The following is a 16,123-nucleotide window of genomic DNA, read 5'->3' on the forward strand; positions in this document are numbered from 1 at the left end:
AGCTTCGGAGCTCTCCGGAGAGATAACACTCCTACTGCTGCTTGTTTGATTATCTTGTGTTCTTGCTCTAGAGAGAGAGCGTAGTGTTTTTCTGGGTTATGAATGAGTCGAACTTCGCGAACCGGTCGAACCGAACCCTCTCTACGTTGCGCATGGGCCTCCTTTTATACGCTAAAGGGGTCACCGACAGGTGGCAATGCAGAGAAGGGTACAAATGTAAAAAGTGAGGTGGTTGGTACAGTTACTTGTACAGTGCACCCTACCTAACCCTGACGGCAGGGGACAAGGGCATTAAATGCCCATCTGAGTCACCCAAACAGTGCAGAAAAGGACCGTTAGGGGCGCCACCGTTCGCCATGATGGCGATCTTGTCAGCTTCGCATGCCACTGCGCACCGCTGGCTGCACAGCCTCCCGCCACGCGTGCCTGGAGAGGCCCCCAGAGCGACACGTTGGTGGATGCGCTGGAGCGTGGGCACAGAGTGGCCGCCTGCCGCGGCAAGCGCCTTGCCGCTGCTGTTATCTTGTCGGGTCCGGAGGCTTGTCACTCACCGGGCCTCGAGGTACCTTGGTTGGTCTTCCCGGCAAGCTCCTCTTGCCGGGGCCTTGTTGCCTTGCCGGAGCACGTGGCGCGTCGCGGCAAGTTCCTTGGAGTGCCTCGGTTGGCCTTCCCGGCAAGCTCCTCTTGCCGGGGCCTTGTCTCCTGAGCTTAAATACTTTGTTCTTGAATGGCTCCAAGGGAACCACGGAGGATCTTGGTGTTAGCCCGGCAAGCCTTGCCGCGGGGTGCTGCAACTGCCCGTGCACAAGTTCGGGGTACTAGGGTACCCCTATTCTAGTACACCGACATATGGTAAACGTTATGCAACAAATTTGAAACATGAGGTGTTATTTGATTGTCTTCCTTATGAGTGGCGGTTGGGGACGAGCGATGGTCTTTTCCTACCAATCTATCCCCTAGGAGCATGCGCGTAGTACCGAGGTTTTTGATGACATGTAGATTTTTGCAATAAGTATGTGAGTTCTTTATGACTAATGTTGAGTCCATGGATTATACGCACTCTCACCCTTCCATCCTTGCTAGCCTCTTTGGTACCATGCATTGCCCTTTCTCACATTGAGAGTTGGCGCAAACTTCGCCGGTGCATCCAAACCCCGTGATATGATACACTCTTTCACACATAAACCTCCTTATATCTTCCTCAAAACAGCCACCATACCTACCTATTATGGCATTTCCATAGCCATTTCGAGATATATTGCCATGCAACTTTCCATCATTCCGTTCATCATGACACATTCATCATTGTCATATTGCTTAGCATGATCATGTAGTTGACATAGTATTTGTGGCAAAGCCACCGTTCACAATTCTTTCATACATGTCACTCTTGGTCCATTGCATATCCCGTACACCACCGGAGGCATTCATGTAGAGTCATCTTTTGTTCTAGTATCGAGTTGTAATCATTGAGTTGTAAATAAATAGAAGTGTGGTGATCATCATTTTCTAGAGCATTGTCCCAAGTGAGGAATATATAAAAAAGGAGAAAGGCCATAAAAAAGAAAGGCCATAAAAAAGAGAAAGGCCATAAAAAGAAGAGAAAGACCACAAAAAATGAGAGAAAAAGAGAGAAGGGACAATGTTACTATCCTTTGCCACACTTGTGCTTCAAAGTAGCACCATAATCTTCATGTTAGAGAGTCTCTTGTTTTGTCACTTTCATATACTAGTGGGAATTTTTCATTATAGAACTTGGCTTGTATATTCCAACAATGGGCCTCCTCAAGTGCCCTAGGTCTTCGTGAGCAAGCAAGTTGGATGCACACCCACTTAGTTTCTTTTGTTGAGCTTTCATACATTTATAGCTCAAGTGCATCCGTTGCATGACAATCCCTACTCCTTGCATTAACATCAATCGCTGGGCATCTCCATAGCCCATTGATTAGCCTCGTTGATGTGAGACTTTATCCTTTTTTGTCTTCTCCACATAACCCTCCTCATTATATTCTATTCCACCCATAGTGCTATGTCCATGGCTCGCGCTCATATATTGAGTGAAAGTTTATAGGTTTGAGATTACTAAAGTACGAAACAATTGCTTGGCTTGTCATCGGGGTTGTGCATGATGAGAGCATTCTTGTGTGACGAAAATGAAACATGACTAAACCATATGATTTTGTAGGGATGAACTTTCTTTGGCCATGTTATTTTGAGAAGACAAAATTGCTTTGTTAGTATGCTTGAAGTATTATTATTTTTATGTCAATACTGACTTTTGTCTTGAATCTTTCGGATATGAATATTCATACCACAATTAAGAAGAATTGCATTAAAATTATGCCAAGTAGCACTCCGCATCAAAAATTCTATTTTTATCATTTACCTACTCGAGGACGAGCAGGAATTAAGCTTGGGGATGCTTGATACGTCTCCAACGTATCTATAATTTTTGATTGCTCCATGCTATATTATCTACTGTTTTGGACATTATTGGGCTTTATTATCCACTTTTATACTATTTTTGGGACTAACCTATTAACCGGAGGCCCAACCCAGAATTGTTGTTTTTGCCTGTTTTAGGGTTTCGAAGAAAAGGAATATCAAACGGAGTCCTAATGGAATGAAACCTTCGGGAACGTGATTTTCTCAACGAATAAGACTCGGGAGACTTGGACCCTACGTCAAGAAATAAAACAGGAGGCCACGAGGTAGGGGGGCGCGCCCACCCCCACCAGGCGCACCCTCCACCCTCGTGGCCCCCCTGTTGCTCCACCGATGTACTCCTTCCTCCTATATATATATATATATATATATATATATATATATATATATATATATCCACGTACCCCCAAATGATCAGAACAGGAGCCAAATCCCTAATTCCACCGCCATAACTTTCTGTATCCACGAGATCCCATCTTGGGGCCTGTTCCGGAGCTTCGCCGGAGGAGGCATCGATCACGGAGGGCTTCTAAATCAACACCATAGCCCCTCCTATGAAGTGTGAGTAGTTTACCTCAGACCTACGGGTCCATAGTTAGTAGCTAGATGGCTTCTTCTCTCTTTTTGGATCTCAATACAATGTTCTCCCCCTCTCTTGTGGAGATATATTCGATGTAATCTTCTTTTTGCGGTGTGTTTGTTGAGACCGATGAATTGTGGGTTTATGATCAAGTCTATCTATGAATAATATTTGAATCTTCTATGAATTCTTTTATGTATGATTGGTTATCTTTGCAAGTCTCTTCGAATTATCAGTTTGGTTTGGCCTGCTAGATTGATCTTTCTTGCAATGGGAGAAGTGCTTAGCTTTGGGTTCAATCTTGCGGTGTAGTTTCCCGGTGACAGTAAGGGCAGCATGGCACGTATTGTATTTTTGCCATCGAGGATAACAAGATGGGGTTTTCTTCATATTGCATGAGTGTATCCCTCTACATCATGTCATCTTGCTTAAGGCGTCACTCTGTTTTAACTTAATACTCTAGATGCATGCTGGATAGCGGTCGATGAGTGGAGTAATAGTAGTAGATGCAGGCAGGAGTCGGTCTACTTGTCTCGGACGTGATGCCTATATACATGATCATACCTAGATATTCTCATAACTATGCTCAATTCGGTCAATTGCTCAACAGTAATTTGTTCACCCGCCGTAGAATACTTATGCTCTTGAGAGAAGCCACTAGTGAAACCTATGGCCCCCCGGGTCTATCTTTATCATATTGATCTCCTACTACTTAGTTATTTCCTTTGCTATTTCCTTTGCCTTTATTTTACTGTTCATCTTTTATCATAAAAATACCAAAAATATTATCTTATCATATCTATCAGATCTCACTCTCGTAAGTGGCCCTATAGGGATTGACAACCCCTATTTGAGTTGGTTGCGAGGATTTATTTCTTTTGTGCAGGTGCGAGGGACTCGCGCGTAGCCTCCTACTGGATTGATACATTGGTTCTCAAAAACTGAGGGAAATACTTACGCTACTTTGCTGCATCATCCCTTCCTCTTCGGGGAAAACCAACGCAGTGCTCAAGAGGTAGCAGAAAGGGTGACGCAGCAAAGCAGCGTAAGTATTTCCCTTAGTTTTTGGGAACCAAGGTATCAATCCAGTAGGAGACCACGCGCGAGCCACCTCATACCTACACAAACAAATAAGAACCTCACAACCAACGCGACAAAGGGGTTGTCAATTCCTTCATGTCCACTTGCAAGAGTGAGATCTGATAGAGATAATAATAATAAGATAAATATTTTTGGTATTTTTATGATGTAGATTGAAAGTAAAGATTGCAAAATAAACGGTGCCAGAAATAGCTAGTTGACGGGAAATTAATATGATGGAAGATAGACCCAGGGCCATAGGTTTCATTAGTGGCTTCTCTCAAGATAGCATAAGTATTATGGTGGGTGAACAAATTACTGTCAAGCAATTGATAGAATTGAGCATAGTTATGAGAATATCTATGTATGATCATGTATATAGGAATCACGTCTGTGATAAGTAGACCGACTCATGCCTGTATCTACTACTATTACTCCATACATCGACCGCTATCCAACATGCATCTAGAGTATTAAGTTCATAAGAACAGAGTAATGCTTTAAGCAAGATGACATGATGTAGAGGGATAAACTCATGCAATATGATATAAACTCCATATTTTTATCCTCGATGGCAACAATACAATACGTGTCATTTCCCTTTCTGTCACTAGGATCGAGCACCGCAAGATTGAATCCAAAGCTAGGCACTTCTCCCATTGCAAGAAAGATCAATCTAGTAGGCCAAACCAAACTGAAAATTCAAAGAGACTTGCAAAGATAACCAATCATATATAAAAGAATTCAAAGAAGATTCAAATATTGTTCATAGATAATCTTGGTCATAAGCCCACAATTCATCGAATCTCGACAAACACACCGCAAAAGAAGATTACATCGAATAGATCTCCAAGAGAATCGAGGAGTACTTTGTATTGATATTCAAAGAGAGAGAAGAAGCCATCTAGCTAATAACTATGGACCCGAAGGTCTGAGGTAAACTACTCACACATCATCGGAGAGGCTATGGTGTTGATGTAGAAGCCCTCCGTGATCAATGCCCCCTCCGGCGGAGCGCCGGAAAAGGCCCCAAGATGGGATCTCACTGGTATAGAAGGTTGCGGCGGTGGAATTAGGTTATCGTGGTGCTCTCCGATGTTTTCAGGGTACATAGGTATATATAGGGGGAAGAAGTAGGTCGGAGGAGCCATGAGGGGCCCATGAGGGTGGAGGGCGCACCCAAGGGGTAGGAGTGCCCCCTTCCTCGTGGCTTCCTCATTGGTTGCTTGACGTCCACTCCAAGTCCTCTGGATCACATTTTTTTCCAAAAATCACGCTCCCGAAGGTTTCATTCCATTTGGACTCCGTTTGATATTCTTTTTCTGTGAAACTCTGAAATAGGCAAAAAACGGCAATTTGGGCTGGGCCTCCGGTTAATAGGTTAGTCCCAAAAATAATATAAAAAGTGTATAAATAAGCCCATTAAACATCCAAAACAGAATATATAATAGCATGGAGCAATCAAAAATTATAGATACGTTGGAGACGTACCAATGTGGCCTTGCGCATGGGCATGTACAGAACATAGGTATGATACACTAATGGAGAAAATTGCAACAGCTAATCCTAAGGCAATTATTAAGAAGATTCTCCAAAGTGTGTGCAAGGCTGATTATGTGGATGACAACATCTAATAATGCTTCATCAGTTGGATTAAAGATTACAAAGACCTTCCAGTTGTTGATCATATGGATAAGATTAGGAAGAAGATCATTTTTTCACAAAGGGGATTACCCCGGAAGAAGATCATGGAGAAGATTTACACAAGGTAAGAGATAGCTGGTAGAATGGAAGGGCTTATCCTGCCAAGTGTGTTACATGAGTTGAACATGAAGAGCCGAGGGCTGCACTATGAAATCCAGAAGAGTGGAGCAATGTCAGCTGAGATTTTAGGAATAACAAAAGATGGGAAGAATTGGAGAGTAGCAGTTGATATAAATTGTGGATGTGGACATTGGTAGCTTTCTGGAAAACAATGCACTCATGCTAGAGCTCTATTTGGAAAAGTTCTTAATATTGAGAAGTTTGTAGATGATTACTATTTAGTAGAGGTTCAAGATGGATTATCAGTTGGAGTTACTCCAATGTGTGACAAGACTCAATGGCCAAAATTTGACCCTGGCTTTGAAATGATTCCTCCAAACCTAGAAAGGTCTGCTGGTAAACCAAGGAAGAAAAGACATAATGCTAGTGGAGGCAGGAAAAATATGTCATATCAATGCAAAAGGTGCTTTCAAAAGATGCCATATCTTGCCATACTGCTACTCACACTACATTAGGGCGGGAGCTTCCTCTACCTCGTCCAAAAAAAATCCCATTTACACGTGATAAGCAAGATTCATTTTTTGATAGAAAAGTTCATTTGACTATAGATCTGGTAGGAAGTCAAGTGGTTGTAAAAACATGATTATGGCAAACCTTATTAAGAAATCTGTGAAAATGGTGGCATATATCTCTCTGGATATCTTCTGGTAAGCTGCTCAAAACCTCTTCTTCATTCACTCCTCTCATAAACACCCAACTAAACCTTTCTGCATGTCTAATCCTCCTTCTCAAATCTTCTGGGAGTTACCTGTGGCTCATCCATTGTTCAATATCATGTCTCCTCAGTTGCATTTCCAATCTCCTGTGAGTAAGAAAATAGTCCTATGAATTACTTTCCAGTTGGCAACAAAACTAGTCCATAAGAAGGATGAAGTTGCTATTCAGCGGCTTACCTTTTTCCAAGTGATTGAAGGAAAATCTGCATGTTATTGACAAGTAACGCAAAAAGGAAAAGCCCCAAGGCAATGATACCCTTTGTGAATAGAACTTCCCATACATTATAGGTTGGCACCAGATTACCTGCCAAAGTACTTATTTGCTGAAACCCCCAAAATAACAAATATTAGTAGCGGTTAATAGCAGGTTCTGTGGTTAGCAACACAAATTGTTCATAGATTCCATATTTGAAAAAACCATTTGCAGTATCAAAACCGACATCGAATTGTTGAACCACCGCTGCCTCTTTACTCTGTCCAGCCCACCAATGCCATACCCACAGTCTATAAACTGAGCACATGATGTTATATTAAGTGCAAACCAAGAATTCTGTAGATAATGATTAACACTCTGCATAAAATGTGAAAAGATACATGTTATCATAACTGACATCTGGGAGAATAATTAAGAGGGTTGGGGAACCAAACTACTAATGACGAAAAACCAAATGAGCACTCGGGTTGCAATATTTTCCATTGTGGAGAGATAAATCCCTAAATTGAAGAACATAATCGAGTACAGAAACTCAACTGCATACCTAATATCATCAACCAAATAAGATAAGTTGGCAGTCTAGATGCATATGAACAGTGCAAGGTCGTGGTTCTCCTTTTTATACATCAGAAACTTTGGTTAGTATATCTCAAACACCACACCTTGCACCATTTTTTTTTGCTAGTTGGGTTGCTAAATCCCCAGGTGACATAAATATAATTGATATACAGTTGGGTAATCTAGTATTATCTTCAAAAATAAGGATGCATTTGAAGCACGCATGAATGATATGGTATATGTTTGAGAGACTGACCTGTAATCCAAAGAGGTACCAAAGCGAACCAACCACATGTCCAGCCAAAATAAATACAAGAAGATTAATCACAAAATTAGCCCATGCTGATTCAAAAATGAATCCATTAGCAGATTGCCCACCAATTAATTGCACAAATCTGAAGACACGTGGGGCATACTGAACAAGAACTGTAGAACGCAACAAATTCTTCGCATAGTTTGCACCGGATACCCCAATGTACTTAGGGATAACCCGTCCTATCATCACATGCATCAGGGAGAAATGAAAATGTCAAACGTGGGTAACATATTTCCAACAACATATTAATTTATGTGATTGTAGAAGCTTGTGGCTTTTTATAACTCCAACCACACCAGTTGAAGAAACACATTTGTATGCACCAGCTTGTTGGAGTAGATCCTTACTCTCTTCCAATGGGCCAAAGGCCAACACATGTCCACAGTGCATGTTCATGTAGAAGTGTAGGGAAATAAGCAAAGCAGTCATGATATAACAGACCAAACACATAACTAGTACAATATCTAAAACAACAACGTTAGAAAAACCGAGTTATATCTGCAATGCTAATTGTAGACGAGTACTTGAAACTCTCAAATTGTAGTGCAGAAGCCTCTGAATACTTTGCGACGCCAACCAACAGAATATTCTTATTTACTTATGAAAATAGGCTCAACACCTGGGACCTAACTTATTGGGACTAGCATGAATAACTAAGACTGAAAGAGCTTTCAAGGAAATTGTAAGAGGAAAATTGAATACAACATGCGTAATTGAAAATGTGTTCTGTCCCCCAAGACTACATGCCCTTTATATAGTGTTCAAGACTGCAATGGACTCTAGTGCATACTCTTAACAATCCAACACTCCCCTCAATATGGGCCTGATGCAATCATGCCCATCTTTAGACATATTGCAATAGACTCACTAAGACGTTTCCTTGACTAAAGTCACCTAACCAACAATCAAAGGCACAACCAATACCAGCAACAAGGCCTCCACTTTACAAGGCTTGCTTCAGCTGCCATGACAGAAGTAAAATATGAGATTGATATACTCACATACCAATATCACGATAGACCACTGTACCCACCATGATCACCACCTCCACCCTAGCCTCTATCAGAATACAATGCTCCAACTCTTACAAACACAAACACTAGTCTGGTCTTCACCTCTCTACCCCGGCTACCTCTGCCAAGTTCAATCACCTTCCTAGACCTCTCTTATAGTTCCATCTCCTGGACCATCGGAAAGACCTCCATAGCCACCAAGATCACCATCGAGCTTACCACCGCTGGCACCTCCAAACCTACGACATTCATCACCGTTGATACCGAATTCAATGTCACCAACATTCCCCCCTTATTACATGGCATATCTAGCATGCCCTGAACCTCCCGCATCAAGCCAATTAAACTCTCAACGACCACAGACCACACGGAACAACATACTAACGACTCTAATGTGCATTCTCGTCATTATTTACAGAGTTATAGTGCTTACAATTGTACCAGACTCTTATTAGAATACAAACTGAGCCTCTTATTAGACCCTAATACTAAGTTACTAGCCCTCCAATAGAAACAAATAATGTTAAGAACTTGAAGAAACAAATTATTTCCGAGGAAAACATGGACAGTGATTTTTCTAAACAAAAATAAGTGTTAGTCTCATAATTTTAAAAGGCAACTTACTCATTTATAATATAAGCAACTTATATTCAAGCGAACAAAACACACAGTACCTGAGGAACTGGAAGCATAATAGATAGGTCGGCTATGAAAGCACCATGAAGATAGCGCATAGCAATTTTCTTAGGCTCGTCAACTAAATCTCATGTTCCCGCTATTCTTGACTCTGGATCCACATAGGACATCCTAAACTGCAAAAAAACATCTCATGCATGTTGATCCCTATTCTCGAGTCCTTAGAACAAACAAAAGATATTCAAAGTTCTGAAAACAGGAATTTGTAATGACAAAGCAGAGCTTAGAAAGAAAGGATGGGCCCTGACCCCTCCTAAATGGGAATATCAGAATTAAGTATCGCACGTTGGTAGTTATACACAAATAATGATGTGTAACGCCCCGAGACCGTTGCGCCAGGTGTCTTCCAGTTATTCGCTGTTGTTGCCTTGTCATTGCTTGCGTGTCATGCATTGCATATCATGTCTTCATGTGCATTTCTTTTGCATACATGTTCGTCTCATACATCTGAGCATTTTCCCCATTGTCCGTTTTGCAATCTGCCGCTCCTATGTCACCCGGTGTCCCTTTCTACCTCTTTTCGTGTGCGGGCGTTAAACATTTTCGGATTGGACCGAGACTTGTCATGCGGCCTTGGTTTACTACCGTAGACCGCCTGTCAAGTTTCGTGCCATTTGGACTTCGTTTGATACTCCAACGGTTAACCGAGGAACCGAGAAGGCCTCGTTTGTATTGCAGCCCAACACCCTTCCAATTTGGCCCAAAACCCACCAAAACCTCTCCCATCATCTAGAGCGTTCGATCACGATCACGTGGCCACAAACCGTGCTCAATTTGGAGCCTCCTAGCTCCTCCTACCTATAAAACTAGGTCTCCCCCGAAATTTTCGGGTCTCCCCTACCCTAAACCTAGATCCTCTCCCTCTCGCCGTGCCGGACACATCACCGCCACCAGCCGCCGCTTGCCACATGTCACCCCGGGTCCTCCCCGCGCCGAAGCCCGCCGGGCCCGAGGAGAGCCCCCGCGGCCCGGGTCTTCTCGCGCCGCCGCCCGAGCTTCCTCTTCCTATCGCGTTGCCCGGGTCCTCCCTTGCGCTCCCGCCCGCCGTCTCGTCGCCGGTCCTCCCCAACGCCGGCGACCACCAACGATTCCGCGCTGGCAACCGCCAATGACGCCACGCCCCACACCGCCGAGGTCGCCGCCGCCATCGCGGCCCTCCTCCGAGTCCGGCGACTCCCTCGCCGACCGCCGCCTCGACCCCGGCCTACCTCCGCATCTCCGGCGACAGCCCGGCCGGTGAACCTCGTTTTGTGCGCCACCGCGACCCGGGTCTGGATCGGGAGCACAGTTAACCCTAGATCCACTAGGGTTGACTTTCCCCTCTCCCCTTATTTTTTGCCATCTTCATCATGTCGTATCTCTGCATCCGTAGCTCCGATTTGCGCGTGTAGCATATCAAAATGTTCGTCCCGATGAGTACATCATTTCATCTCAGTGCATCATTTTCATTTGAGCTCATCTTGATGCCCGAAATGCTATTGGGAGAGGGATATGTGGTGAATTTGTCAGATCTGTTGCATTAAATAGCTATTTGTCATTTTTGCCATGTTTAATGTGTGCATGCTATGATCCTGAGCTCAACATGTGTTTTGTTAAATGCCATGCCATCTTTACAGAGGTGCTTTCCATGTATTTTTGTGATATTTTTGGTGACTAGCACAAGCTTGCAAAGTAGTGTAATCGGTAATACTGATTTCAGGGACTTAGAATTTCACTAAGTCCTTGTCCTGATTTTATTGTTAGGCCATATGTTCATGTTGTTTCCTAGTGATCCATGCCTCTTTTGAGGATGATCAGTAATGATGATTTGTTAAAATTATGGTGCTATATCAATCCATGTATTTTTTTGCAATTATGGAGTACACTATCTTGAGTCAATCGAGCTCTACTTTTGCTATATCGTGAATCCTGGCAGATTGTTGACATGATTAGCGATTTTGCCGAGGATGTTGCTATTGATCCGTGCATGCTATGATGTTGTTCTTGCCATGTATAGCTTCTATGCTATGTCTTATTGATGGGTGTATGCTTAGTTGGTCATGCCATGCTCTGTAGTGAGTGCATCGAGCTCGTAAACATGCATACTCGTTAACTGATTTGCATGCTCCAGTTTTTCACCAAGTCTGAGATCTGTTTATGTTTTTGCCATGTTCACATGCTTGCAATTGTATTTTCCGATCCCTTTTGGCTCAAGGTCACTAAGTGACTTTTTTAAGTGCTTTGAGTAGCTTCATGCCATGCCTTTCTTGGCCATGTTAAGTTCCTGTAGCATGCAGTTTTCATGCTCTAAAGTGTGCTTCCTGATGTTAAATTCCAGACTTGTGTTAATTTCACTAAATCTGAAACCTGTTATCATTTGCACTTTTGCCATGCTTGTTTGAACCTGTTAATGGATGAATTAGCCGTAGCTCAGTGTTCATCTTTTGTCAAGCATCATGAGTGGATCCCTGACATGTATTTTGTTGTCATGTTTGAGGGTTGTAGCATATTTATCTCGATGCATTTAGTTGGTCACTTGCTGTTTATCGTAGACCGGTGCCATATTTGTTTTGCTTGCCATTTCCAAACCGTGCATCCGATTTCGGTGATCTTTATATCGATTTCAACCGAAATCACCTCACCTTTCCAGTGGCACTCTTGGATTTCCAAGTTGAGGCCAGTTTCAACCATTCCTTGTCAAATCATGCATATGCATCACATCCCGCATCCCGCATATCATACCATGTTCGTGTGTGGTTTGTTTACTATGTTGTGTGCTTCTTTCCGGTGTTGCTTCTTCGGGTTGGTTCCGATAACGTCGCGTTTTTGAGGACCCGTTCGACTACGTCCGTTTGTCTTCTTCATGGACTCGTTCTTCTTCCTGGCGGGATTTCAGGCAAGATGACCATACCCTCGAAATCACTTCTATCTTTGCTTGCTAGTTGCTCGCTCTTTTGCTATGCCTATTCTGTGATACCTACCACTTGCTTATCATGCCTCCTATATTGTTGAGCCAAGACTCTAACCCACCTTGTCCTAGCAAACCGTTGTTTGGCTATGTTACCACTTTGCTCAGCCCCTCTTATAGTGTTGTTAGTTGCAAGTGAAGATTGAAGTTTGTTCCTTGTTGGAACATGGAGATGTTGTTCCTTGTTGGAACATGTTTATATGTGGGGATATCACAATACCTCTTATCTAATTAATGCATATATATACTTGGTAAAGGGTGGAAGGCTCGGCCTTATGCCTGGTGTTTTGTTCCACTCTTGCCGCCCTAGTTTCCGTCATATCAGTGTTATGTTCCTGGATTTTGCGTTCCTTACGCGGTTGGGTTATAATGGGAACCCCTTGATAGTTCGCCTTGAATAAAACTCCTCCAGCAAGGCCCAACATTGGTTTTACCATTCGCCACCTAGCCTTTTCTTTCCCTTGGGTTCTGCAGACTCAAGGGTCATCTTTATTTTAAACCCCCCCGGGCCAGTGCTTCTCTAAGTGTTGGTCCAACTGAGCGATGTCCGGAGCTACCAGGGGCAACTCTGGGCTGGCCCACCTGACGTCTGGCTCATCCGGTGTGCCCTGAGAACGAGATATGTGCAGCTCCTATCGGGATTTGTCGGCACATCTGGGTGGCTTTGCTGGTCTTGTTTTACCATTGTCGAAATGTCTTGTAACCGGGATTCCGAGTCTGATCGGGTCTTCCTGCTAGAAAGAATATCCTTTGTTGACCGTGAGAGCTTGTGATGGGCTAAGTTGGGACACCCCTGCAGGGTTTTGAACTTTCGAAAGCCGTGCCCACGGTTATGGGCAGATGGGAATTTTTTAATGTCCGGTTGTAGAAAACCTGAAGTTGATCTTAATTAAAATACATCAACCGCGTGTGTAACCATGATGGTCTCTTCTCGGCAGAGTCCGGGAAGTGAACACGGTGTTGGAGTAATGCTTGACGTAGGTTGTTCTAGGATCACTTCTTGATCATAGTTGTTCGATCGTGCTTTTGCATTCTCTTCTCGCTCTCATTTGCGTATGTTAGCCACCAAATATGCTAGTCGCTTGCTGCAGCTCCACTTCATACCTTTTACCATACCCATAAGCTTAAATAGTCTTGATCGCGAGGGTGTGAGATTGCTAAGTCCCCGTGACTCACAGTTTACTTCCAAAAACCAGTTTTTAGGTGCTGATGATACCGTGCAGGTGACGCAACCAAGCTCAAGGAGGAGCTCGATGAAGATCTTATCCTTTGTGTTGTTTCATTCTAGTTGATCAGTAGTGGAGCCCAGTTGGGGTCGATCGGGGATCTGTGTAGCATTTGGGGTAGTCTTCTTTTATTTTGGTTCCGTAGTCGGACCTTGATTGTATCTGGTTGATGTAATTCTTTATTCATGTAATTGTGTGAAGTGGCGATTGTAAGCCAACTATGTATCTTTTCCCTTATTGTATTACATGGGCTGTGTGAAGATTACCTCACTTGCGACATTGCTTTCAATGCGGTTATGCCTCTAAGTCGTGCTTTGACACGTGGGAGATATAGCCGCATCGAGGGCGTTACATGATGAATGTTGAATGGGACCTCTTGAGTCAAAGCAGAACAAAAGCAAGCTCAAACGAAATGAGTGTGTATGCTGCAGACTAACGCTACAGCTACTACCAAACAAACAATAGAAGGGCAAAAAAGTAGCAGATGCTAATCAAAAGAATTGCTTTAGAACTGAAAAGAGATGGTAAATCAAGAAAAACCCAACTAATTGTCTAAACGTTTGCTTAAACGTGTACATCAAAGTTCTGATTTTTTAGTATAATAACATGTTGTTTTTCCTTGGTCACACTCAAGCTAGCCAACTTTCATTCAATCAGTGTTTTGACTCGCTAACAATATTTTCCCTCCAAATTTTGCAAGAAACTAAATAATCTCTAAACATGGTAGAACCTTTATATCATGATGCACTAATTGTAACTTTGTAGGCACAATTTACAAGGAAGTGAAGCAACTTCACTCTAAAACTCTGCAAATATGAACATTTTACAGAAAAGGATGACCCCCTCGTGAGAATTCTTGCTACATAGTAGAAGGGAGTCATGTTGTCTTAAGGAAAGTAAGTTCATGTCAAGCTTAATAGAAGGGAATTCCAAAGTTGTACGTACAATAATAACTTTAAAGGAAATATGCGAATTTAATACTCCCTCCATCCGTAAATACTTGTAATCAAAATGGATGAAAAGGGATGTATCTAGAACTAAAATACATCTAGATACAAATGACAGGTTGAACCGGATTTGAAAATGTTCACCACATTGTACCAGATTTGAAAACCAAAATACTGCTTTGAAACTGGTTCAATCTGTTAGTGGGATTTTCGTTGTTAAAAGTGGCAATATTTTTAATTCATAATAAAAAAAGCTTGTGGAATACTAAACAAACATTTCAAACTTAGAAGAGGTGATTATTTCCATGGATTGACACCTATTTATGAAAACCCTTTTTTTCTTAAAATTCAGGGGAGTTGCATAGTCATTTCATAGACAAGGAAGATTAAAAATAGAACGAATTATGTGACAATATTCACCTGAAGAAGCATGTGAAGAGCATAAATGGTATCAATCATAGTTCTTGCAACAATTAATGCTTTCGAATACCGACTGAACACTGTGCATTTGTTATCCCGCACCACAAAAATAAAAAATGCACACTTATAGGTAATTTGTGTCAAGGCTATATTGTTTAGAATTTAGAAAGTACAATCTTGTTGTGCACACAGTAATTTTACCAGAGATCCAATCCAATACAGGGCTTAACAAATAGGATGCTTTAAATTTATGTCTTACCGTGAAAAGAGACATATGGAGAATAAGTTTCTGGCTGTCAAATAGACAAAAAGATTTAAAACTGCATTGTTCCATATATCGAGCACTACAAGAATATGTACAGTTGACATGAACTCCTTTGATTGTAGGTCTGGCACTAGCTCAAAAAGCCCAAATTGTAATAGTCTGTCACATCCCTAGCTGCTGGTAGTGCTCTAGGCTAGCTTCATGTGTGCATCATGTCTATTTTTTCGAAACTTGAATTGAGGAAAATTGGAAGCCTCAAAACCCTAAATAAAAGAAGGGCAAAAACCCTAAAAATCTCATTCATTGTTCCAAAATGCTCTTCTTAAATGTTTGATAATTCTTGGCAAGGGTTCTGGTCCCAACCAAAATATTGAACATTTTTAAGGAATTATTTTTGGGACTTTGGATTTAATTCATTAGCTATTTGAATTTGAATTATATTCATATAATTAGAATATAATTTCAAATATCCGTGAAATATTTTATGAGCTTTTGGAAAAGTCCATCTAGCGAAATAAAAATATTCAGAGGAATTTTTGGCATTGTTTGAATTATTTCAAATTCAAAACAGTGGCAAAAGAATTAAATAAAAATAAAACAGAACAGAAAATTTAAAAAAGAGCAGAAGGACTTACCTGGCGCCCACTTACCTGGCCCAACTCCAGCTGGCGGCCCAGCCCGCCACCGCTACCCCCCTGTCGCCTTCCTCCTCTGCCAGGAGGACGGGCACGCGCCCGGCGCACGCGGCCACGCGCCCCGGCCACCTCCTCCCTGCCTGGCTGCCTCCTCCTCCCCTGGTCCCTCCCGCGACGCCACGCAGCCCCCGACCCCCTCTCACTTCTCCCTCGCTCTCTGGACCTCCCTCCCCCTCGCTCC

The 16,123-nt window shown here is 42.5% G+C and overlaps 1 pseudogene; it reads right to left on the reverse strand.

Moving 5' to 3' along the window:
- Positions 1-16,123, reverse strand: part of LOC119333270 — a 56,156-nt pseudogene that overhangs the window by 26,597 nt on the left and 13,436 nt on the right.

Source organism: Triticum dicoccoides, chromosome 7A (assembly GCF_002162155.2).
Source record: "Triticum dicoccoides isolate Atlit2015 ecotype Zavitan chromosome 7A, WEW_v2.0, whole genome shotgun sequence".
NCBI lineage: Eukaryota > Viridiplantae > Streptophyta > Magnoliopsida > Poales > Poaceae > Triticum > Triticum dicoccoides.